At 39.7% G+C, this 24,581-nt stretch overlaps 1 protein-coding gene across 2 annotated transcripts in view; it reads left to right on the forward strand.

Annotated features, from left to right (window-relative positions):
• LOC133546945 (oocyte zinc finger protein XlCOF6-like) overlaps positions 1–24,581 on the forward strand; it is a 127,607-nt gene that overhangs the window by 49,675 nt on the left and 53,351 nt on the right. The window lies entirely within an intron of this gene.

Here is a 24,581-nt window from a genome sequence, read left to right on the forward strand (position 1 = left end):
TGACGAAGCCCGGCGTGGTGCTGCTCTTGGCGGCGTTGGGGCTCGGCGTGGAGCCGGCGTTGGGGCTCGGCGTGGAGCCGGCGTTGGGGCTCGGCGTGGAGCCGGCGTTGGGGCTCGGCGTGGAGCCGGCGTTGGGGCTCGGCGTGGAGCCGGCGTTGGGGCTCGGCGTGGAGCCGGCGTTGGGGCTCGGCATGGAGCCGGCGTTGGGGCTCGGCGTGGAGCCGGCGTTGGGGCTAGGCGAAAGCCCGCCAGGGACGTAGATGTCTCCGTGGAAGGAGACGCTGGCGGGGATGACAGCGGTGTGTGCCTGGCTGCACCGCAGTGTATAGTGGGCCCCCCTCCACTAGGTGGCTGCCAGACACCGTTCACACATGCGGGAAAACGTGCCTGCTCGTCGGAGTCCCCCGGTGCGAAAACCAGGGACGGGCGGGAGGGGACCAGGAGGAGGGACGAAGACACGTCCCGTGCCGAGTCCCAGCAGGAGGACAAAAGCGACCTCACTGTGGGCTCCACTGGAGCTCTCGGCGAACCAAAAAAGAGAGCGGGAGCTGGCAAAAAGAGCAGCCGGGGAGCAGCCGGGGAGCAGCCGCTGGAAGCTGCGTAGGAGCAGGGAGAAGCAGCTCAGCAGACGACGGGAAGGATGGCGGCGGCGGACGTGCCGGTCGGAGAGCCGCAGTCGGCGACGGGGCCGCAGGAGCCGCGAGACGTGAAGGAGGAGGCGGGCGCGCCGGTCGGTGAGCCGTAGCCGGCAGCGTTGCCGAGAGGAAGGATGGCGGCGGAGGACGCGCCGGTCGGAGAGCCGTAGCCGGTGGCGTTGCCGCGGGGAGAGGGTCCGCGTCTGTAGGCTGGGACCGCACAAACCTGGCCTTCAAGTCCTCCAGGAATTGTGCGGTCCAGAACGTCGGCTGAGGATTGCCGACAGGGATTCTCGCGAGGTCACAACTTTCTGGCTCGAAGTTACTGTTGGGATGTCGCATGGCTGCAGTTGTGTGACCTCAAGTATGCAAAAATCCAGGAGAGCAGAAAGCAGGTAAGATGATTTTAATTTCATCAAAGTAAAAGATATAAACAGAAAGCAGTCTTGCATGGAGATGTTCCCAACATAGGTTTAACTTCGAGCACTGAGGAGTGCTCGAGTGAAACATAAATAGACCTGTTGATTGACCGCAGCTGAGGACCGCTGCCAATCAACGGCGAGTGTGACAAAAACAGTGCTCAGCGGAGTAAACAGGAAGTATGACAAAATAAGAGCACTGAACAGGAAACAAAGTACAAAACACGAAAAACTATCAGAAAGTAAGTGACAGATCGTTACAAAAATATTTTACACAAACTTACATTCAATTATAGTAATGATTATAATATAATAAGATATATAACAATGTGTGTTCTGGATCTAAATTAATGCATGGAAAATAAATAGTTAAACAATTAATCTTTTTAGTGAGGTGGCATCTTTTTCACCTGAAAACTTATCTACTTAAGTGTGCAAATAAAGTCTTACGTATTACTTGTATTACATTTGAATAGAACCTTATTGAGCATATTAACAAGATTCTTTTAGAAAATGTGCCAAGTATGAAAAAGTCATTTTGGATTTGCGTACAGGATGTTGAATGACAATGATCTCGACCCACCATAAATAAACACATCAGGAAGATTGGAGCATGTGGAAGGAAGTTATGACTATTATCATTTTCCACCACAAGGGGGCGATGTTGGTGTCGATATCAATGACTAGTCATGATCAGACCCCGAATTAAAGGCCTCATATCAGTTTGCAAGGAGATCCCATCATCTAAAGAGAAGTAAAGACAATTTGATGGTTGATGGCGAGGGGCAGTTTTGGCTGCCAGGCTCCGCCCACCACCAATGGGTACCAACAGGTACTGACCCATTCTGCACGACAGTGTGTCATCATCATCATTTGTACCAACTCTGAGTACAATCTCAGTTTGTGGAGCCGAGTTATAAATGTGTAAAGTTGTGTGGCGAGCCATCAGGTCAAAGTTTGGTCAAAGTCCCGAGGAGGAGTTTGTTCAAGTACCACCCCTTTTTGACTTCAACATGGCTGATGGAAACCAAAATGGCTGACTTTCTTTTGGCTCTCAAATATGGCTTCTTGAGACTTTTACGTTCCTCCTGTCATGATAGACGCCGCTGGTGATGTTGGTGGCGATACGTGAATCTGGGGCGAGGGGCACAATCATTCACATTTTCAAGAGTTAATATTTGATGTTTGGCTTCGGGGCTCCTAAACTATTTAAATTTTTGCTTGCAAGATTTGGAGAGTTTTGAGAGAACTTTTCCTCACACACACTGCACATTCTAGAACTATCCTTTAGCCACGCCCCCCGGGCTAATATACTTCCAGTGTTGTGACCTCTGTTTACAATTTGTCAGCTCCAAAATATACCTTCTCACTGGCTACTCGGCCTGTCAATCTTTGGCCTCCACACCATTCCAGTCAGAAGCCATTCTCCATTCAAAAGCAATACTTGGCTGCCACTTCTCTCATCAACTACATCCCTCCAGAAAATACACTGATAATACTTGATATGAAGCAATCAAATATAGAATGAATCTACTCAGGTCACATGGTTTATAACAGGGGTAGGGAACCTATGGCTCGCGAGCCAGATGTGGCTCTTTTGATGACTGCATTTGGCTCTTGGATAAATCTGAGCTGACATTGCTTAACACGATAAGTAATGAATAATTCCACTTGTAATTACAGTGTTAAAAATAACGTTCTAAATATAAAACATTCATTTTTAATCCATCCATTCATTTTCTGCTGCACCTGTTGAAGAAGTTACATAAAGGTAAGTAGTTATTTATTTATTAGTGGTTAATGTGGGGCTTGTAATCCTGGGGATTCTTCAGACCACCAAGCACCGACATGAGAGACTGTTTCAGGGTTTAAATATTGTTTTATTTTTAAATATGACTCTCAGTTGCTTTCCAGCAATTGTCTTTTTCTCTTTCCTTCTTGCTCGCGCTCTGGCTCCAGCCCCAACCCCGTCTCTCTTCCTGGATGCTGCGTATAACAGAGCGACAGGTGACAGGTGATTAGATAACAAGGCCCAGGTGGGCCATCTACGGTCCTGGCACACCCCGCTTCGCTGCAGGCCCGCATGCCACGACCCCTCCACAGTTAGCTTCAGAATAACAATGTTATTACAAAAAATAAGAGACCTGTTATACTTTACAAATGTTGGTCTTACTTAAAAATGCACGCGTTTAGTTGTGTTCAGTGTTGAAAAAAATATTATATGGCTCTTACGGAAATATATTTTAAAAATATTTGGATTGTAGCTGAGATAGGCGCCAGCACCCCCTTTGACCCCAAAGGGAAAAAGCGGTAGAAAATGGATGGATGGATGGATGGATTTTTGGCTCTCTCAGCCAAAAAGGTTCCCGACCCCTGGTTTATAAGAAAGATAATGAAGTTGGATAAATGAGTCATAATTGCAATGGTCTTGCAGACAACAGAAAAATAAATCTCATATTTATGTGGCTGAAGGAAAAAAAAACACAATATTTTTTGTCTTCAAGAAACGCATTCAATAAATTTTAGAGTCAGAAAAATGGAGAAAAGAATGGGATGGTTCGATTTCCCGTGGTATACTATTCCCATTTATTGAACTTTGGGCTGAATACTTAAGTTAAAGTTAAAGTTAAGTTAAAGTAGCAATGATTGTCACACACACACTAGGTGTGGTGAAATGTGACCTCTGCATTTGACCCATCCCCTTGTTCACCCCCTGGGAAGTGAGGGGAGCAGTGGGCAGCAGCGGAGCCACGCCCGGGAATCATTTATGGTGATTTAACCCCCAATTCTAACCTTTGATGCTGAGTGCCAAGCAGGGAGGTAATGGCTCCCATTTTTATAGTCTTTGGTATGATTCGGCCGGGGTTTGAACTCCCAACCTACCCATCTCAGGGCGAACACTCTAACCACTAGGCCACTAAGTAGGTGGCCTAGTGGTTAGAGATTAGTTTTAACATTTAGCACTCAGATTTAGATTCAGCTGTGATGAGGTAGCGACTTGTCCAGGGTGTACCCCGCCTCACAACTGCTTCCGGTTCCGGGTCAACGTGAATGACTGCTCGCTGACTGCTCTTGTTGCAAAAAAGCTAAGTATCGTTCTATCTGTGTGATTTTAACTGTTTTGCAGCTTTATTTACAACTTATCGAACATATTTAATAGTTCAATTTAACTTGCAAATCACCCGATCTCTGTCTCACCACTTCGCCCTCAGCTAGCTAGCTGCTAAGCTAACGAGGCTAGCGGAGAAAGGCAGCGCCGGTCTGAAGGAAGCTTCTCCCCCGCCACCGTGACCACCACTTCCCGAAGACAGCTGGCACTCCACTCGGCGACGGAAAGTTTCTGTGAGTATGGCTTCCTGCGCTTCGTGCACTTTACTCATGGATAGGTTGGCTTTGCTAGAGAGCCGTGTCCGCCAGTTAGAGCAGTGTAATTTCGTAACTTTAGATGTTGCGGACACATCTGCTAGCGTTAGCTGTAGCGAGCTAACTAGCCCAGCTTGTAGCAGCCCTAATCGGCCTACAAGCTACGGTGTACCGGTTGAGACGCATAATAGATTTAGCCCTTTAGCTAGTCCTACACCCCAGTCTACCGGGCACCACACTTTAGTTATAGGGGACTCCATCACCCGAAACATAAAGCTTAGCAAACCAGCCACAATTAAGTGTATTCCCGGGGGCAGAGCACCTGACATTGAAGCTAATCTTAGGGAGCTAACTCGCAACAGGTCTAGTAAGCACGTACGGCAGGCTAACCGCACCACTAGTTATGCGAATATAGTAATACACGTTGGCTCCAATGACGTTAGGATGAGACAATCAGAGATTACAAAGAGAAACATAGCCAGGGCTTGTAATCTCGCCAGAAAGATGTCCAGGCATCGAGTAATTGTCTCTGGCCCCCTGCCTGGGAGAGGCAATGATGAGAGATATAGCAGATTAGTCTCTCTTAACAGGTGGCTGGATAGCTTCTGCAGACAACAGGGATTTACGTTTATTGATAATTGGCCCTCTTTCTGGGGCAAACCTGGCTTGCTGAGGAGAGACGGCCTTCACCCTAACCAGGAAGGCGCTATCCTCTTGTCTCGGAACATAGACTTCGCATTGAGCCACATTTGACTAACTGCACTAGAGCAAGCCCGGTCACAGGCAATTACAGAGCCTGCTAGCCTGGGTATGGAGTCAGTTAAGTTAGAGCTAGCCAGCGCCAGGCTGGATGATCCCTGTACACATAGCAATTTTCGTAGAATAATACACAACTCACAAAATGTTTTTTCTACTGTGTCTATGACTTCGTCAGAGTTAGACATGCGTTCTACTGAGGTGGCAAATTATGATGCGTTCAGTTTATCGCAGCGCCAAGTAGACAATCTGAAAATTCCCGTCATATCAATTCCTAGATATGGTCGTAATTATTTTAAGTACACTGCGCATAATAAACGCAACATTATTAATATTGCTACTACGGATAATTTTATCAACAACTCCTTAAAACAGCCCACTACCTATAATATGGGCTTTCTAAACATCAGATCTTTGTCTCCCAAAACGTTATTAGTCAATGAGGTCATTAGAGACAACAACCTTAACGTCATCGGTCTTAGCGAAACCTGGCTTAAACCAGACGACTTTTTTGCGATAAATGAGGCATCCCCTCCTAACTATACGAATGCGCATATTGCCCGTCACCTCAAAAGGGGAGGGGGGGTCGCACTAATATACAACGAAAACTTTAACTTTAGTCCTAACTTAAATAATAAATATAAATCGTTTGAGGTGCTTTCTATGAAGTCTGCCACACCTCTGCCTCTGTGCCTGGCCGTTATCTACCGCCCCCCAGGGCCCTATTCGGACTTTATTAGTGAATTCTCAGAGTTTGTTGCTGATCTAGTGACGCACGCCGATAATATAATTATAATGGGGGACTTTAATATCCATATGAATACCCCATTGGACCCACCGTGCGTGGCGCTCCAGACTATAATTGATAGCTGTGGTCTTACACAAATAATAAATGAACCGACGCATCGCAGCGGTAATACGATAGACTTAGTGCTTGTCAGAGGTATCACCGTCTCCAAAGTTATGATACTCCCGTATACTGAAGTAATGTCCGATCATTACCTTATAAAATTCGAAGTTCAGACTGATGTTCGGCAAGCTACTAATAATAATAACTGCTATAGCAGCCGCAACATTAATGCTGCCACAACGACGACTCTTGCTGACCTACTGCCCTCGGTAATGGCACCGTTCCCAAAGTATGTGGGCTCTATTGATAACCTCACTAACAACTTTAACAACGCCCTGCGCGAAACCATTGATAGTATAGCACCGCTGAAGTTAAAAAAGGCTCCAAAAAGGCGTACGCCATGGTTTACTGAAGAAACTAGAGCTCAGAAATTATTATGTAGAAAGCTGGAACGCAAATGGCGCACGACTAAACTTGAGGTGCACCATCAAGCATGGAGTGATAGTTTAATAACTTATAAACGCATGCTTACCTTAGCTAAAACTAATTATTACTCAAATCTCATCCGCATTAATAAAAACGATCCAAAATTTTTGTTTAGTACAGTAGCATCGCTAACCCAACAAGGGACTCCTTCCAGTAGCTCCACCCATTCGGCAGATGACTTTATGAAGTTCTTTAATAAGAAAATTGAACTTATTAGAAAGGAGATTAAAGACAATGCGTCGCAGCTACAACGGGGTTATAGTAACACAGATACGATTGTATATACGGCGGATACTGCAAATATCCAAAATAGTTTATCTCGTTTTGATGAAATAACATTAGAAGGATTGTTACAACGTGTAAATGGAATAAAACAAACAACATGTTTACTTGACCCACTTCCTGGGAAACTTATCAAGGAGCTTTTTGTATTATTAGGTCCATCAGTGCTAAATATTATAAACTTATCACTTTCCTCGGGCACTGTTCCCGTTGCATTCAAAAAAGCGGTTATTCATCCTCTCCTTAAAAGACCTAACCTCGATCCAGACCTCATGGTAAACTACCGACCGGTGTCTCACCTTCCCTTTATTTCGAAAATCCTCGAAAAAATTGTTGCAGAGCAGCTAAATGAGCACTTAGCGTTTAACAATCTATGTGAAACCTTTCAATCCGGTTTCAGGGCAAATCACTCGACTGAGACAGCCCTCGCAAAACTGACTAATGATCTATTGCTAACGATGGACTCTGATGCGTCATCTATGTTGCTGCTCCTCGATCTTAGCGCTGCTTTCGATACCGTCGATCATAATATTTTATTAGAGCGTATCAAAATACGAATTGGTATTTCAGACTCAGCCCTGTCATGGTTTAACTCTTATCTTACTGATAGGATGCAGTGCGTCTCCTATAACAGTGTGACCTCGGACTATGTTAAGGTAACGTGTGGAGTTCCCCAGGGTTCGGTCCTTGGCCCTGCACTCTTCAGCATCTACATGCTGCCGCTAGGTGACGTCATACGCAAATACGGTATTAGCTTTCACTGTTATGCTGATGACACCCAACTTTACATGCCCCTAAAGCTGACCAACACGCCGGACTGTAGTCAGTTGGAAGCGTGTCTTAATGAAATTAAACAATGGATGTCCGCTAACTTTTTGCAACTTAATGCCAAAAAAACGGAAATGCTGATTATCGGTCCTGCTAGACACCGACCTCTATTTAATAATACAACTTTAACATTTGACAACCAAATAATAAAACAAGGCGACTCTGTAAAAAATCTGGGTATTATCTTCGACCCAACTCTCTCCTTTGAGGCACACATTAAAAGCGTTACTAAAACGGCCTTCTTTCATCTCCGTAATATCGCTAAAATTCGCTCCATTTTGTCCACTAAAGACGCCGAGATCATTATCCATGCGTTTGTTACGTCTCGTCTCGATTACTGTAACGTATTATTTTCGGGTCTCCCAATGTCTAGCATTAAAAGATTACAGTTGGTACAAAATGCGGCTGCTAGACTTTTGACAAGAACAAGAAAGTTTGATCACATTACGCCTGTACTGCATATACCTTTATATACATATATACATACATATATACCTATACTGGCTCACCTGCACTGGCTTCCTGTGCACTTAAGATGTGACTTTAAGGTTTTACTACTTACGTATAAAATACTACACGGTCTAGCTCCATCCTATCTTGCCGATTGTATTGTACCATATGTCCCAGCAAGAAATCTGCCTTCAAAGGACTCCGGCTTGTTAGTGATTCCTAAAGCTCAAAAAAAGTCTGCGGGCTATAGAGCGTTTTCCGTTCGGGCTCCAGTACTCTGGAATGCCCTCCCGGTAACAGTTCGAGATGCTACCTCAGTAGAAGCATTTAAGTCTCATCTTAAAACTCATCTGTATACTCTAACCTTTAAATAGACCTCCTTTTTAGACCAGTTGATCTGCCGCTTCTTTTCTTTCTCCTATGTCCCCCCCTCCCTTGTGGAGGGGGTCCGGTCCGATGACCATGGATGAAGTACTGACTGTCCAGAGTCGAGACCCAGGATGGACCGCTCGTCGGGACCCAGGATGGACCGCTCGCCTGTATCGGTTGGGGACATCTCTACGCTGCTGATCCGCTTGAGATGGTTTCCTGTGGACGGGACTCTCACTGCTGTCTTGGAGCCACTATGGATTGAACTTTCACAGTATCATGTTAGACCCGCTCGACATCCATTGCTTTCGGTCCCCTAGAGGGGGGGAGTTGCCCACATCTGAGGTCCTCTCCAAGGTTTCTCATAGTCAGCATTGTCGCTGGCGTCCCACTGAATGTGAATTCTCCCTGCCCACTGGGTGTGAGTTTTCCTTGCCCTTTTGTGGGTTCTTCCGAGGATGTTGTAGTCGTAATGATTTGTGCAGTCCTTTGAGACATTTGTGATTTGGGGCTATATAAATAAACATTGATTGATGATTGATTGGATGGATGAATGGATTTAAATTCAGATTTAAGATTTATGTTTAGATTTAACATGAAGCGCTCTCATTTAGATAGAGATGTAGATTTAAGATTTAGATTTAACATTCAGACTTAAATCGAATATTTAGCACTGACATTTAGATAATTTAGTTTTAAGATGTAGGTTTGGATTTAAGATTTAGATTTAGTTTTAACATTTAACGCTCACGTTTACAAACCCCGTTTCCATATGAGTTGGGAAATGGTGTTAGATGTAAATATAAACAGAATACAATGATTTGCAAATCATTTTCAACCCATATTCAGTTGAATATGCTACAAAGACAACATATTTGATGTTCAAACCGATAAACTTTATTTTTTTGCAAATAATCATTAACTTTAGAATTTGATGCCAGCAACACGTGACGAAGAAGTTGGGAAAGGTGGCAATAAATACTGATAAAGTTGAGGAATGCTCATCACAATACTTTTTATTCATGTATGTATGTAGAAGTGTCTGGTTGCATCAGCTCCGCTGCTTTAATATTCTTTCATGTCCTTTGTGTTCTTTGATGTTTGATGTTTCCCTCCACATGTAAGAGGGATGTGTACTATGTGTGCTATGGCTTTGAGTTGTTTTTTCCCCCTTGGCCTCAGTCTGGACCCCCTCTCCAGAGGCCCAGGCTTAGACCCATTTTTTTATTTTCATTTTAATCTTTTTTTTTTTTTTCCCCCATTCATCCCCCCCCCAATTGTTCACCTGTATCTCACCTTTTTTGTAAGGGCGCCGGAAGTCGGCAGACCTGTCAGCGATCCTGTTCTGTCTCCCTGTAATGTTTGATCTTGAATGGGATTGTGCTGAAAATGTTAATTATCCTGAAGGAACTATCCTGAAGGAATAAATAAAGTACTATCTATCTATCCATCTATCTATCTATCTCTGTCTGTCTATCAAACACTTATTTGGAACATCCCACAGGTGTGCAGGCTAATTGGGGACAGGTAGGTTCCATGATTGGTGTTTCCAAGATGGCGGCGCCTGGACGGGCTGCGCTCTCGAGGAGCTCCTGCTAAAGATGGAACATTTGGCAGAAATACCGGACAATTCCACAAACTTTATGGCTGGCTCACATCGTGGTCACTCCGTGATCACGTACGACCGCCAGACACTTCTGGATGTGGACATATCGGGCCGTTTTGGACTGATAGACACTTGCGTGCTAGACTTGCTAACTAGCATGGGAATACATCGGCGGCTACATCCAGCGGCCTGTGAAGCAGGGGAGTCTAGTAGCAGCGGGGGCCGTCTACGGAGCAGACGCCAGCGGTGTGATCGGAAACGCGGATGTCGAGCGGGGCTAAAAACAAAGCAGAAGGCTAATCCCCACAGAACACCACTTTCCTCCATCCCGAAGACGGATTTAGATGGAAAATGCGAGACTACTGGTCTGGGTAAGGAGTCAGTTAAATTAGAACAAGTTTTTTCTGCTTTGAGTGTTTCAGAGTTGGACATGTGTTTTACTGAGGTGGCTAACTATGATGCGTGCAGTTTATCAAAGCAACAAACAAACAATCGGAAAATCCCCGTTACTGAGGAGGCTAACCATGATGCGTGCAGTTTATCAAAGCAACAAACAAACAATCGGAAAATCCCCGTTACTGAGGTGGCTAACCATGATGCGTGCAGTTTATCAAAGCAACAAACAAACAATCGGAAAATCCCCGTTACTGAGGTGGCTAACCATGATGCGTGCAGTTTATCAAAGCAACAATCAAACAATCGGAACATTCCCGTCGTATCAATTCCTAGATATGGTCGTAATTATACTAAATGCACTGGGCATAATAAACACAACATTATTAATATTGCTACTACGGATAATTTGATCAAAAATTCCCTAAAACAGCCCACTACCTATAATATAGGTTTTTTAAACATAAAATCATTGTCTCCTAAAACGTTGTTAGTTAATGATATCATCAGAGACAACAATCTTAACGTCATCGGTCTCAGTGAAACCTGGCTTAAACCAAACGACTTTTTTGCGCTAAATGAGGCATGTCCTCCTAACTTTACACATGCGCATATTGCCCGTCCGCTCAAAAGGGGTGGGGGGGTCGCACTAATATACAACGAAAACTTTAACCTTAGTCCTAACATAAATAATAAATATAAATCGTTTGAGGTGCTTACTATGAGGTCTGTCACACCGCTGCCTCTACACCTGGCTGTTATCTACCGCCCCCCAGGGCCCTATTCGGACTTTATTAATGAATTCTCAGAGTTCGTTGCTGATCTAGTGACACACGCCGATAATATAATCATAATGGGGGACTTTAATATCCATATGAATACCCCATCGGACCCACCGTGCGTAGCGCTCCAGACTATAATTGATAGCTGTGGTCTCACACAAATAATAAATGAACCCACGCATCGCAACGGTAATACGATAGACCTAGTGCTTGTCAGGGGCATCACCGTTTCAAAAGTTACGATACTCCCGTATACTAAAGTATTGTCCGATCATTACCTTATAAAATTCGAGGTTCAGACGCATGTTCGTCAAACTAATAATAATAATAACTGCTATAGCAGCCGCAACATTAATACGGCCACAACGACAACTCTTGCTGACCTACTGCCCTCGGTAATGGCACCATTCCCAAAGTATGTGGGCTCTATTGATAACCTCACTAACAACTTTAACGACGCCCTGCGCGAAACCATTGATAACATAGCACCGCTAAAGTTAAAAAAGGCTCCGAAAAAGCGCACCCCGTGGTTTACAGAAGAAACTAGAGCTCAGAAATTATTATGTAGAAAGCTGGAACGCAAATGGCGCACGACTAAACTTGAGGTGCACCATCAAGCATGGAGTGATGGTTTAATAACTTATAAACGCATGCTTACCTTAGCTAAAGCTAAATATTACTCAAATCTCATCCACCGTAATAAAAACGATCCTAAATTTTTGTTTAGTACGGTAGCATCGCTAACCCAACAAGGGACTCCTTCCAGTAGCTCCACCCACTCAGCTGATGACTTTATGCAATTCTTTAGTAAGAAAATTGAAGTCATTAGAAAGGAGATTAAAGACAATGCGTCCCAGCTACAACGGGGTTCTATTAACACTGACACGATTGTATATACGGCGGATACTGCCCTCCAAAATAGTTTCTCTCGTTTTGAGGAAATAACATTAGAGGAATTGTTACAATGTGTAAATGGAATAAAAAAGACAACATTTTTACTTGACCCTCTTCCTGGGAAACTGATCAAGGAGCTCTTTGTATTATTAGGTCCATCAGTGCTAAATATTATAAACTTATCACTTTCCTCGGGCACTGTTCCCCTAGCATTCAAAAAAGCGGTTATTCATCCTCTTCTTAAAAGACCTAACCTCGATCCTGACCTCATGGTAAATTACCGACCGGTGTCTCACCTTCCCTTTATTTAAAAAATCCTTGAAAAAATTGTTGCGGAGCAGTTAAATGAACACTTAGCGTCTAACAATCTATGTGAAACCTTTCAATCCGGTTTCAGGGCAAATCACTCCACGGGGACAGCCCTCGCAAAAATGACTAATGATCTATTGCTAACGATGGATTCTGATGCGTCATCTATGTTGCTGCTCCTCGATCTTAGCGCTGCTTTCGATACCGTCGATCATAATATTTTATTAGAGCGTATCAAAACACGAATTGGTATGTCAGACTTAGCCCTGTCTTGGTTTAACTCTTATCTTACTGATAGGATGCAGTGTGTCTCCCATAACAATGTGACCTCGGACTACGTTAAGGTAACGTGTGGAGTTCCCCAGGGTTCGGTCCTTGGCCCTGCACTCTTCAGCATCTACATGCTGCCGCTAGGTGACATCATACGCAAATACGGTATTAGCTTTCACTGTTATGCTGATGACACCCAACTCTACATGCCCCTAAAGCTGACCAACACGCCGGATTGTAGTCAGCTGGAGGCGTGTCTTAATGAAATTAAACAATGGATGTCCGCTAACTTTTTGCAACTCAACGCCAAAAAAACGGAAATGCTGATTATCGGTCCTGCTAGACACCGAACTCTATTTAATAATACAACTCTAACATTTGACAACCAAACAATTAAACAAGGCGACACGGTAAAGAATCTGGGTATTATCTTCGACCCAACTCTCTCCTTTGAGGCACACATTAAAAGCGTTACTAAAACGGCCTTCTTTCATCTACGTAACATCGCTAAAATTCGCTCCATTCTGTCCACTAAAGACGCTGAGATCATTATCCATGCGTTTGTTACGTCTCGCCTCGACTACTGTAACGTATTATTTTCGGGTCTCCCCATGTCTAGCATTAAAAGATTACAGTTGGTACAAAATGCGGCTGCTAGACTTTTGACAAGAACAAGAAAGTTTGATCACATTACGCCTGTACTGTATATACCTTTATATACATATATACATACATATATACCTATACTGTATATACCTTTATATACATATATACATACATATATACCTGTACTGGCTCACCTGCACTGGCTTCCTGTGCACTTAAGATGTGACTTTAAGGTTTTACTACTTACGTATAAAATACTACACCGTCTAGCTCCATCTTATCTTGCCGATTGTATTGTACCATATGTCCCGGCAAGAAATCTGCGTTCAAAGGACTCCGGCTTATTAGTGATTCCCAAAGCCCAAAAAAAGTCTGCGGGCTATAGAGCATTTTCCGTTCGGGCTCCAGTACTCTGGAATACCCTCCCGGTAACAGTTCGCGATGCCACCTCAGTAGAAGCATTTAAGTCTCACCTTAAAACTCATTTGTATACTCTAGCCTTTAAATAGACTCCCTTTTTAGACCAGTTGATCTGCCGTTTCTTTTCTTTTTCTTCTATGTCCCACTCTCCCTTGTGGAGGGGGTCCGGTCCGATCCGGTGGCCATGTACTGCTCGCCTGTGTATCGGCTGGGGACATCTCTGCGCTGCTGGTCCGCCTACGCTTGGGATGGTTTCCTGCTGGCTCCGCTGTGAACGGGACTCTCGCTGCCGTGTCTTGGATCCTCTTTGGACTGGACTCTCGCGACTGTGTTGTATCCATTGTGGATTGAACTTTCACAGTATCCTGTTAGATCCGCTCGACATCCATTGCTTTCCTCCTCTCTAAGGTTCTCATAGTCATCATTGTCACCGACGTCCCACTGGGTCATTATTGTCACCAATGTCCCACTGGGTGTGAGATTTCCTTGCCCTTATGTGGGCCTACCGAGGATGTCGTGGTGGTTTGTGCAGCCCTTTGAGACACTAGTGATTTCGGGCTATATTAGTAAACATTGATTGATTGATTGATGATTGGGTATAAAAACAGCTTCCCAAAATATGCTCAGTCTTTCACAAGAAAGGATGGGGCGAGGTACACCCCTTTGTCCACAACTGCGTGAGCAAACAGTCAAACAGTTTAAGAACAACATTTCTCAAAGTGCAATTGCAAGAAATTTAGGGATTTCAACATCTACGCTCCATAATATCATCAAAAGATTCAGAGAATCTGGAGAAATCACTCCACGTAAGCAGCATGGCCGCAAACCAACATTGAATGACCATGACCTTCGATCCCTCAGACGGCACTGTATCAAAAACCGACATCAATCTCCAAAGGATATCACCACATGGGCTCAGGAACACTTCAGAAAACCACTGTCACTAAATACAGTTTGTCGCTACATCTGTAAGTGCAAGTTAAAGCTCTACTATGCAAAGCGAAAGCCATTTATCAACAACATCCAGAAATGCCACCGGCTTCTCTGGGCCCGAGATCATCTAAGATGGACTGATGCAGAGTGGAAAAGTGTTCTGTGGTGTGATAAGTCCACATTTCAAATTGTTTTCGGAAATATTCAACATCGTGTCATCCGGACCAAAAGGGAAGCGAACCATCCAGACTGTTATCGAGGCAAAGTTGAAAAGCCAGCATCTGTGATGGTATGGGGGTGCATTACTTCCCAAGACATGGGTAACTTACACATCTGTGAAGGTACCATTAATATTGAACGGTACATACAGGTATCAGAACATATGCTACCATTTAAGCGCCGTCTTTTTCATGGACGCCCCTGCTTATTTCAGCAAGACAATACCAAGCCACATTCAGCACGTGTTACAACAGTGTGGCTACTCAGTGGCCTAGAGGTTAGAGTGTTTGCCCTGAGATCGGTAGGTCGTGAGTTCAAACCCCGGCCGAGTCATACCAAAGACTATAAAAATGGGACCGTTTACCTCCCTGCTTGGCACTCAGCATTAAGGGTTGGAATTGGGGGTTAAATCACCAAAAATGATTCCCGAGCGCGGCACCGCTGCTGCCCACTGCTCTCCTCACCTCCCAGGGGGTGATCAAGGGTGATGGGTCAAATGCAGAGAATAATTTCGCCACATCCAGTATGTGTGTGACAGTTATTGGTACTTTAACTTTAACTTTAAAAAAAGAGTGCGGGTACTTTCCTGGCCCGCCTGCAGTCCAGACTTGTCTCCCATGGAAAATGTGTGACGCATTATGAAGCCTAAAATACGACAGCAGAGACCCCGGACTGTTGAACGACTGAAGCTCTACATAAAATAAGAATGGGAAAGAATTACACTTTCAAAGCTTCAACAATTAGTTTTGTCATGCCCGGCTCTGCCGGTTAGTGTTTGGGGCACTTTGGTCCTCCGACCCGCAGGTGGAGCTGGTCTGTGAAGACGTGCAACATCTCAGAGGGCTGCTGATTGGGCGGCCTATAAAAGGCCTCCCATCAGCATGCTCGCTCTCTCTCTCGTCCCACAGGCACATTCGTTTGGTGACCGTATGGTCACGGCAACGACGGCCGGGATTAGCACCACACTTGCACCCTTTTGGGGCAACACTCATTTACTGATACATTCCTTGGTTAATTCACATTACTGATCACTGATACATGTTGTAAAATAAAAGATCTGTTGGCTAAAATGTACAAATCGGTGTGGTCTCCCTTAATGTTACAGCCACTAACGAGCCAGTGGTTGTGACATATGGGGGCTCGTCCGATCTTTGGTAGTAACTTTAGGCTATGGTAATTCCTTCTACTGGCTATGGCAGCGTAGGAAGGTGCGTAGAGCTCTTTGTATTGAGTATTCCTTCTACTGGCTTTTGGAGCGTAGGAAGGTGAGTAGAGCTGAGTTACTAATTGTGAACTGCTGATAGTCAGTTGGGGCCTGTTATCAGTTAGTTAATTGGGGGATCTACTGATTTGTACTTTTGAGGCTTTGTTTGACCGTGCAAGTGTAGGTAGACACTGAATTGTTTGTTCCAGCCATCTTGGTTTAGTTTCATTGCAGTTTGTAGCATTGCATTCAGCCTCTTAGGAGCTGTCGCCTTTATCCCCATCTAGTACGGGTTCTAGGTTCCTGCTGTCACAGAGCCTGGGCGAGGGCACCGCCTTGGAGAAACGGCTGAATCGGCTTTGTCGGGATGGTACGTCTCCACAGGTATTGGTGAGTAAATGATCCTCGTCCTCGGGCTCTGTGTGAAAATAGATTAGTCTAGTGGGGGGAAAATGTTTAGGGGGATGCTCCGAGGTTAGTTTGCTGTGTTAACATAACTGTAATGTTTTAGAGACCTGGTTGGATTGGTTGGAGAGAGAGAGCCTAGCGTAATTAGAGCTAGTTTTTGGTTGGGTTGTTTTTTCAGTAGTTTCATTGTTGGTTTGGTACAGTAGCCAGATTGGTACTGACGGCCTGGGTAGAGCAGGATGGAGGCTTTTGTGGAAGCACCATCTGAGAAATTGTTGTTTGCCCTTAATAAGGAACAGTTGTTGCAATTGGCAGAAAAGTATGGCATGGAATTGTCATCAGCCATTAGAACTGGTAAGAAGGGACCCTTGCGTGACTCCATTCACGAGTTTTTGTGTGAGCAGAGCATTTTGCCTTCAGGAAAAGGTGGTGACGCTCATGTGAAGGGTATGTCAGAGCCTATGCAGTCAGAGAGGGTAGGCATACTGACTTTTGAGCAACAAAGAGAGATGAAGGCACTTGAATTTGAGTGGGCGCAACAGGCTAAGGAGAAAGAACGTCTTTTTGAACTGGAAAAAATCAAATTAGAACGAGAATTGCAACAGCAAGCAGATATGGAGAGACTCAAATTTGAAAAAGAAATGGATTTGAAAAAAGGTGAAATGGACCTTACAGTACAGCTTGAGAAAATTAAAATTGAACAGGATCGTTTGAAACTAATGTCAGAAGGTAAGATTAGTGGAAATCTGTCCGGGTCAAGTATGGATAGCATGGTAAAGTATGTTCCAAAGTTTGACGAACGTGACCCAGACGTGTTTTTCTCACTGTTTGAACAGATGGCCTCTGACAAAAAGTGGAGTGAAGAGGATAGAACGGTGCTTTTGCAAACTGTACTAGTAGGACGCGCACGGGAGGCATACTTGGCATTAACACCTGTTGATAGGCACAAGTATGCTGAGGTGAAAAAAGCGGTCTTGAAATGTTATGAACTGAATCCAGAAGCTTACAGACAACGTTTCAGAAACTGGCGTAAACGTGATAATCAGACCCATGCTGAAGTGGCAAGAGAGTTGAGTACTTATTTTAACCGGTGGCTCACTTCAGAGTCTGTCTCAACTTACGAAAATTTGCGTGATTTGTTGATTTTGGAGCAGTTTAAGAACATTGTACCAGATCAAATTGCAACCTACATTAATGAGCAAAAGGCAAAGTCAGTGGAGGAGGCAGCCTCGCTTGCTGATACCTTTGTGTTGACTCATAAACGTAAGCCTTACAGCAGTCCTCCACGGTATAATAGCCACCAACGTTATGATCCTGCTCGTTCTCCTCCACAACGTTCTCCTCCTCGTTATGGTCGTAGTTCAAATCGATCCAATTATGGCAATTCCGGTAATGTTCCTAAATTTGATAATGGAAGTAGCAAATCTCGCCCAAGCCCGACGGATAAATGTCATTACTGTTTGCAGGAGGGACATTGGAAAAAGGACTGCCCGCTGTTGAAAGGCCGTAAATCTAATGCCAAGGTAGCTGGGTGTGTTTCTGTTGTGCATCCAGTTGATTTTGGCGTCTCTGATCTAACACCGTTACCTCGTTTGGAAGTTCATTGTGAGCAAGTGATTGAAGATGGTGCATCTGTGTCAGACGAGCAGACGAAATCAGTAGAGTCAGCTGCGTCTGATTTCGCTCCATTCATTAGTGATGGCTGGGTGTCATTGGTTGGAGAGACACAAAAAGTTCCAGTTAAAATCTTAAGAGACACTGGGGCATCTGAGAGTTTCATTTCTGGAGCAGTTTTGCCATTTTCCACAGCATCTGACACTGGGAAATGGTTGGGAGTGCTCGTTATGTCAGCAAATTTGATTTATTGAAAGGTTACTATCAAGTGCCTTTGACGCAGAGAGCGCAGGAGATATCTGCATTCATTACCTCTTCTGGTTTGTACTCGTATACTCGAATGAGCTTCGGTTTGCGGAATGCTCCTGCAACCTTCCAACGGCTCATGAATAGGGTCGTTGGGGGGCTGCAGGGGTGCGTGGTTTATTTGGACGACGCCGTTTGTCATTCAGACAGTTGGGACGAACATTTGGCTCGCATTCGAGCGCTTTTCCAGAGGTTGGTGGCAGCAAACCTCACAGTAAATTTAGCGAAATGCGAGTTTGCGCGTGCCACAGTCGTCTATTTGGGTAAAGTAGTCGGCCAGGGGATGGTGTGGCCCGTTAACGCAAAAGTGGCAGCTATTGATAATTTCCCTGTGCCGGCGACGAAGAAAGAACTTATGCGCTTTTTGGGTATGATCGGGTACTACCGCAATTTTTGCTGCAATTTTTCAACTGTTGTATCTCCTCTGACCAATTTGTTGAAGGGTGGCGCCAAATTCATTTGGTCGGAGGAGTGTCAGCAGGCTTTCCAGAATGCAAAGCTTTTGTCAACATCAGCTCCGGTCCTGGCTGCACCCAAACTGGATCTGCCATTCCAGCTGCAGGTGGATGCAAGCCAGGTGGGAGCAGGTGCGGTCCTCCTGCAGGCTGATGATGATGGAGTAGCCAGACCGGTTTGCTATTTTTCAAAAAAATTCAACAAATACCAATTTAATTATTCAGTGATTGAAAAGGAAGCATTAGCATTGATTTGGGCATTGCAACACTTTGAAGTCTATGTGGGAGGGGGTCTCCATCCAATTGTGGTCTACTCAGATCACAACCCTCTCACTTTTCTGCAGTCTTTCAAAGGGTCCACCAACCAGCGCCTGTTGCGCTGGGCACTGTTTCTGCAGCCATTCCACCTGTTGATCCGCCATATTCGCGGGGTGGAAAATGTAATGGCTGATGCGCTCTCTCGGGCTCTGGACCAGGAGGTCTAATCATCTCCACTCACTCCTAACCTGCGGTTTTTCTCTGTTTCCCTTAAAGGTCGCTGTCCGGGTACCAGGATTTGCTGGGTGCAGGGAAGGTCGGAGGGGAAGGAGGGTGTTTGGGATGGTTTGGGTTCTGGTTGGTCTGGGGTGGAGGGGAGGTGCGTCAGTGGGACTAGAATATAGCTACTGGGGCTACTGTAGTTTTTTGTTTTCTATTTTTGATGGTGCTTCAGAGACCCAGTTAACACGGGTCTCTGTTTTTAAGGGGGGGGATGTCATGCCCGGCTCTGCCGGTTAGTGTTTGGGGCACTTTGGTCCTCCGACCCGCAGGTGGAGCTGGTCTGTGAAGACGTGCAACATCTCAGAGGGCTGCTGATTGGGCGGCCTATAAAAGGCCTCCCATCAGCATGCTCTCTCTCTCTCTCTCTCTCTCGTCCCACAGGCACATTCGTTTGGTGACCGTATGGTCACGGCAACGACGGCCGGGATTAGCACCACACTTGCACCCTTTTGGACAACACTCATTTACTGATACATTCCTTGGTTAATTCACATTACTGATCACTGATACATGTTGTAAAATAAAAGATCTGTTGGCTAAAATGTACAAATCGGTGTGGTCTCCCTTAATGTTACAGCCACTAACGAGCCAGTGGTTGTGACAATATTAATACACTAAACATGTATTTAATATTTATACACTAAACATGTATTTAATATTAATACACTAAATATGTATTTATTATATATCCACTAAACATGTATTTAATATTAATACACAGAACATGTTTTTAATAATCTTATACCAAACATATATGTAATTATATACTAATCATATATTTAATATTCATACAGTAAAAATGTATTTATTATCCTCTAAATAAGGCACACTTGGAAATAATGAATTTCTTTATGTGTGCAGTTGCGGCAGAAGTCCACAGGAGGGCGCACGTTCCCTCTTAATAAGTCCGGTCCTCTCCGTCTCTCTCTCTCTCTTTTTCCTTTTTTTTTGTTTCTTTTATTTTTTTTACATAAGTTTGGTTTCTCATACACTTATATTTATACACTAAACATGTATTTAATATTAATACACTAAACATGTATTTAATATTTATACACTAAACATGTATTTAATATTTATACACTAAACATGTATTTAATATTAATACATTAAATATGTATTTATTATTAATCCACTAAACATGTATTTAATATTCATAAGCTAAACATGTATTTAATATTAATACACTAAACATATATTTAATATTCATACACTAAACATGTAGTTATTATTTATACACTAAACGTGTATTTAATATTAATACACTAAACATGTATTTAATATTTATACATTAAACATGTATTTAATATTACTACACTAAACATGTATTTAATATTTTCAAACTAAACTTGTATTTAATATTTATACACTAAACATGTATTTAATATTAATACACTAAACATGTATTTAATATTTTCACATTTAAACATGTATTTAATATTTTCACACTAAACATGTATTTAATATTTTCAAACTAAACTTGTATTTAATATACATACACTAAACATGTATTTAATATTCATACACTAAACATGTATTTAATATTTGTACACTAAACATGTATTTAATATTTATACACTAAACATGTATTTAATATTTATACACTAAACATGTATTTAATATTAATACATTAAATATGTATTTATTATTAATCCACTAAACATGTATTTAATATTCATAAGCTAAACATGTATTTAATATTAATACACTAAACATATATTTAATATTCATACACTAAACATGTATTTAATATTAATACACTAAACATGTATTTAATATTAATACAAACACATGTATTTAATTTTAATAAACTAAATATATATTTAATATTAATACACTAAACATGTATTTAATATTCATAAACTAAACATGTATTTAACATTCATACACTAAACCTGTATTTAATATTTATACAGTAAACATGTATTTAATATTAATATAAAACATTTATTTAATTTTAATAAACTAAACACCTATTTAATATTAATACACTAAACATATATTTAATATTTATACACTAAACATGTGTTTAATAATAATACACTAAACATGTATTTAATATTAATATACTAAACATGTATTTAATATTTTCACACTAAACATGTATTTAATATTCATAAACTAAACATGTATTTAATATTCATACACTAAACATGTATTTAATATTTATACACTAAACATGTATTTAATATTAATACATTAAATATGTATTTATTATTAATCCACTAAAAATGTATTTAATATTCATAAGCTAAACATGTATTTAATATTAATACAAAAACATGTATTTAATTTCAATAAACTAAACATATATTTAATATTCATACACTAAACATGTATTTAATATTAATACACTAAACATGTATTTAATATTCATAAACTAAACATGTATTTAATATTCATACACTAAACATGTATTTAATATCAATACACTAAACATGTATTTAATATTAATACACTAAACATGTATTTAATATTAATACAAAAACATGTATTTAATTTCAATAAACTAAACATATATTTAATATTCATACACTAAACATGTATTTAATATTAATACACTAAACATGTATTTAATATTCATAAACTAAACATGTATTTAACATTCATTTACTAAACCTGTATTTAATATTTATACAGTAAACATGTATTTAATATTAATACAAAACATTTATTTAATTTTAATAAACTAAACACATATTTAATATTAATACACTAAACATATATTTAATATTTATACACTAAACATGTATTTAATAATTATACACTAAACATGTGTTTAATAATAATACACTAAACATGTATTTAATATTAATATACTAAACATGTATTTAATATTCATACACTAAACATGTATTTAACATTTATACACTAAACATGTAGTTATTATTTATACACTAAACAAGTATTTAATATTAATACACTAATCATGTATTTAATATTCATTAACTTAATATGTATTTAATATTCATACACTTAACATGTATTTAATATTTATACACTAAACATGTATTTAATATTCATACACGAAACATGTATTTAATATTCATAAACTAAACATGTATTTAATATTCATACTTTAAACATGTATTTAATATTTATACACTAAACATGTATTTAATATTCATAAACTAAACATGTATTTAATATTCATACACGAAACATGTATTTAATATTCATACACTAAACATGTATTTACTATTCATACACTAAACATGTATTTAATATTTATACACTAAAAATGTATTTAATATTAATACAAAAACATGTATTTAATTTTAATCAACTAAACATATATTTAATATTAATACACAAAACATGTATTTAATATTAATACACTAATCATGTATTTAATATTTATACACTAAACATGTATTTAATATTCATACACATAACATGTATTTAATATTTATACACTAAACATGTATTTAATATTCAAACACTAAACATGTATTTAATTTTCATACATTAAACATGTATTATATATTAATACAATAAACATGTATTTAATATTCATACACTAAACATGTATTTAATATTTATACACTAAACATGTATTTAATATTAATACACTAAACATGTATTTAATATTTATACACCAAACATGTATTTAACATTTATACACTAAACATGTATTTAATATTAATACAAAAATATGTATTTAATTTTAATAAACTAAACATATATTTAATATTATTACATTAAACATGTATTTAATATTAATACACTAAACATGTATTTAATATAAATTCAAAAACATGTATTTAATTTTAATAAACTAAACATATATTTAATATTAATACACTAAACTTATATTTAATATTTATACACTAAACGTGTATTTAATATTTATACACTAAAAGTGTATTTAATATTAATACACTAAACATGTATTTAATATTCAAACACTAAACATGGATTTAATATTAATACAAAAACATGTATTTAATATTATTACACTTAACATCTATTTAATATTTTTACACTAAACGTGTATTTAATATTTATACACTAAACATGTATTTAATATTAATACACTAAACGTGTATTTAATATTTATACACTAAACATGTATTTAATATTCATACACTAAACATGTATTTAATATTTATACACTAAACATGTATTTAATATTCATACACTAAACATGTATTTAATATTTATACACTAAACATGTATTTAATATTCATACACTAAACATGTATTCAATATTCATACACTAAACATGTATTTAATATTTATACACTAAACATGTATTTAATATTCATACACTAAACATGTATTTAATATTTATACACTAAACATGTATTTAATATTTATACACTAAACATGTATTTAATATTCATACACTAAACATGTATTCAATATTCATACACTAAACATGTATTCAATATTCATACACTAAACATGTATTTAATATTTATACACTAAACATGTATTTAATATTCATACACTAAACATGTATTTAATATTTATACACTGAACATGTATTTAATATTCATACACTAAACATGTATTCAATATTCATACACTAAACATGTATTTAATATTTATACACTAAACATGTATTTAATATTCATACACTAAACATGTATTTAATATTTATACACTAAACATGTATTTAATATTCATACACTAAATATGTATTTAATATTAATACAAAAACATGTATTTAATTTTAATAAACTAAACACATATTTAATATTAATACACTAAACATATATTTAATATTTATACACTAAACGTGTATTTAATATTTATACACTAAAAGTGTATTTAATATTAATACACTAAACATGTATTTAATATTCAAACACTAAACATGGATTTAATATTAATACAAAAAACATGTATTTAATTTTAATAAACTAAACACATATTTAATATTAATACACTTAACATATATTTAATATTTTTACACTAAACGTGTATTTAATATTTATACACTAAACATGTATTTAATATTCATACACTAAACATATATTTACTATATGTACACTAAACATATATTTATATTAAAACACTATACATTTATTTAATATTTATAAACCAAACATGTATTTATTATTCATACACTAAACATGTATTTAATATTCATACACTAAACATGTAGTTATTATTTATACACTGAACATGTATTTAATAATCATATACTAAACGTATATTTAATTATATACTAATCAT

Source organism: Nerophis ophidion, unplaced genomic scaffold (assembly GCF_033978795.1).
Source record: "Nerophis ophidion isolate RoL-2023_Sa unplaced genomic scaffold, RoL_Noph_v1.0 HiC_scaffold_52, whole genome shotgun sequence".
In the NCBI taxonomy this organism is placed as follows: Eukaryota; Metazoa; Chordata; class Actinopteri; order Syngnathiformes; family Syngnathidae; genus Nerophis; species Nerophis ophidion.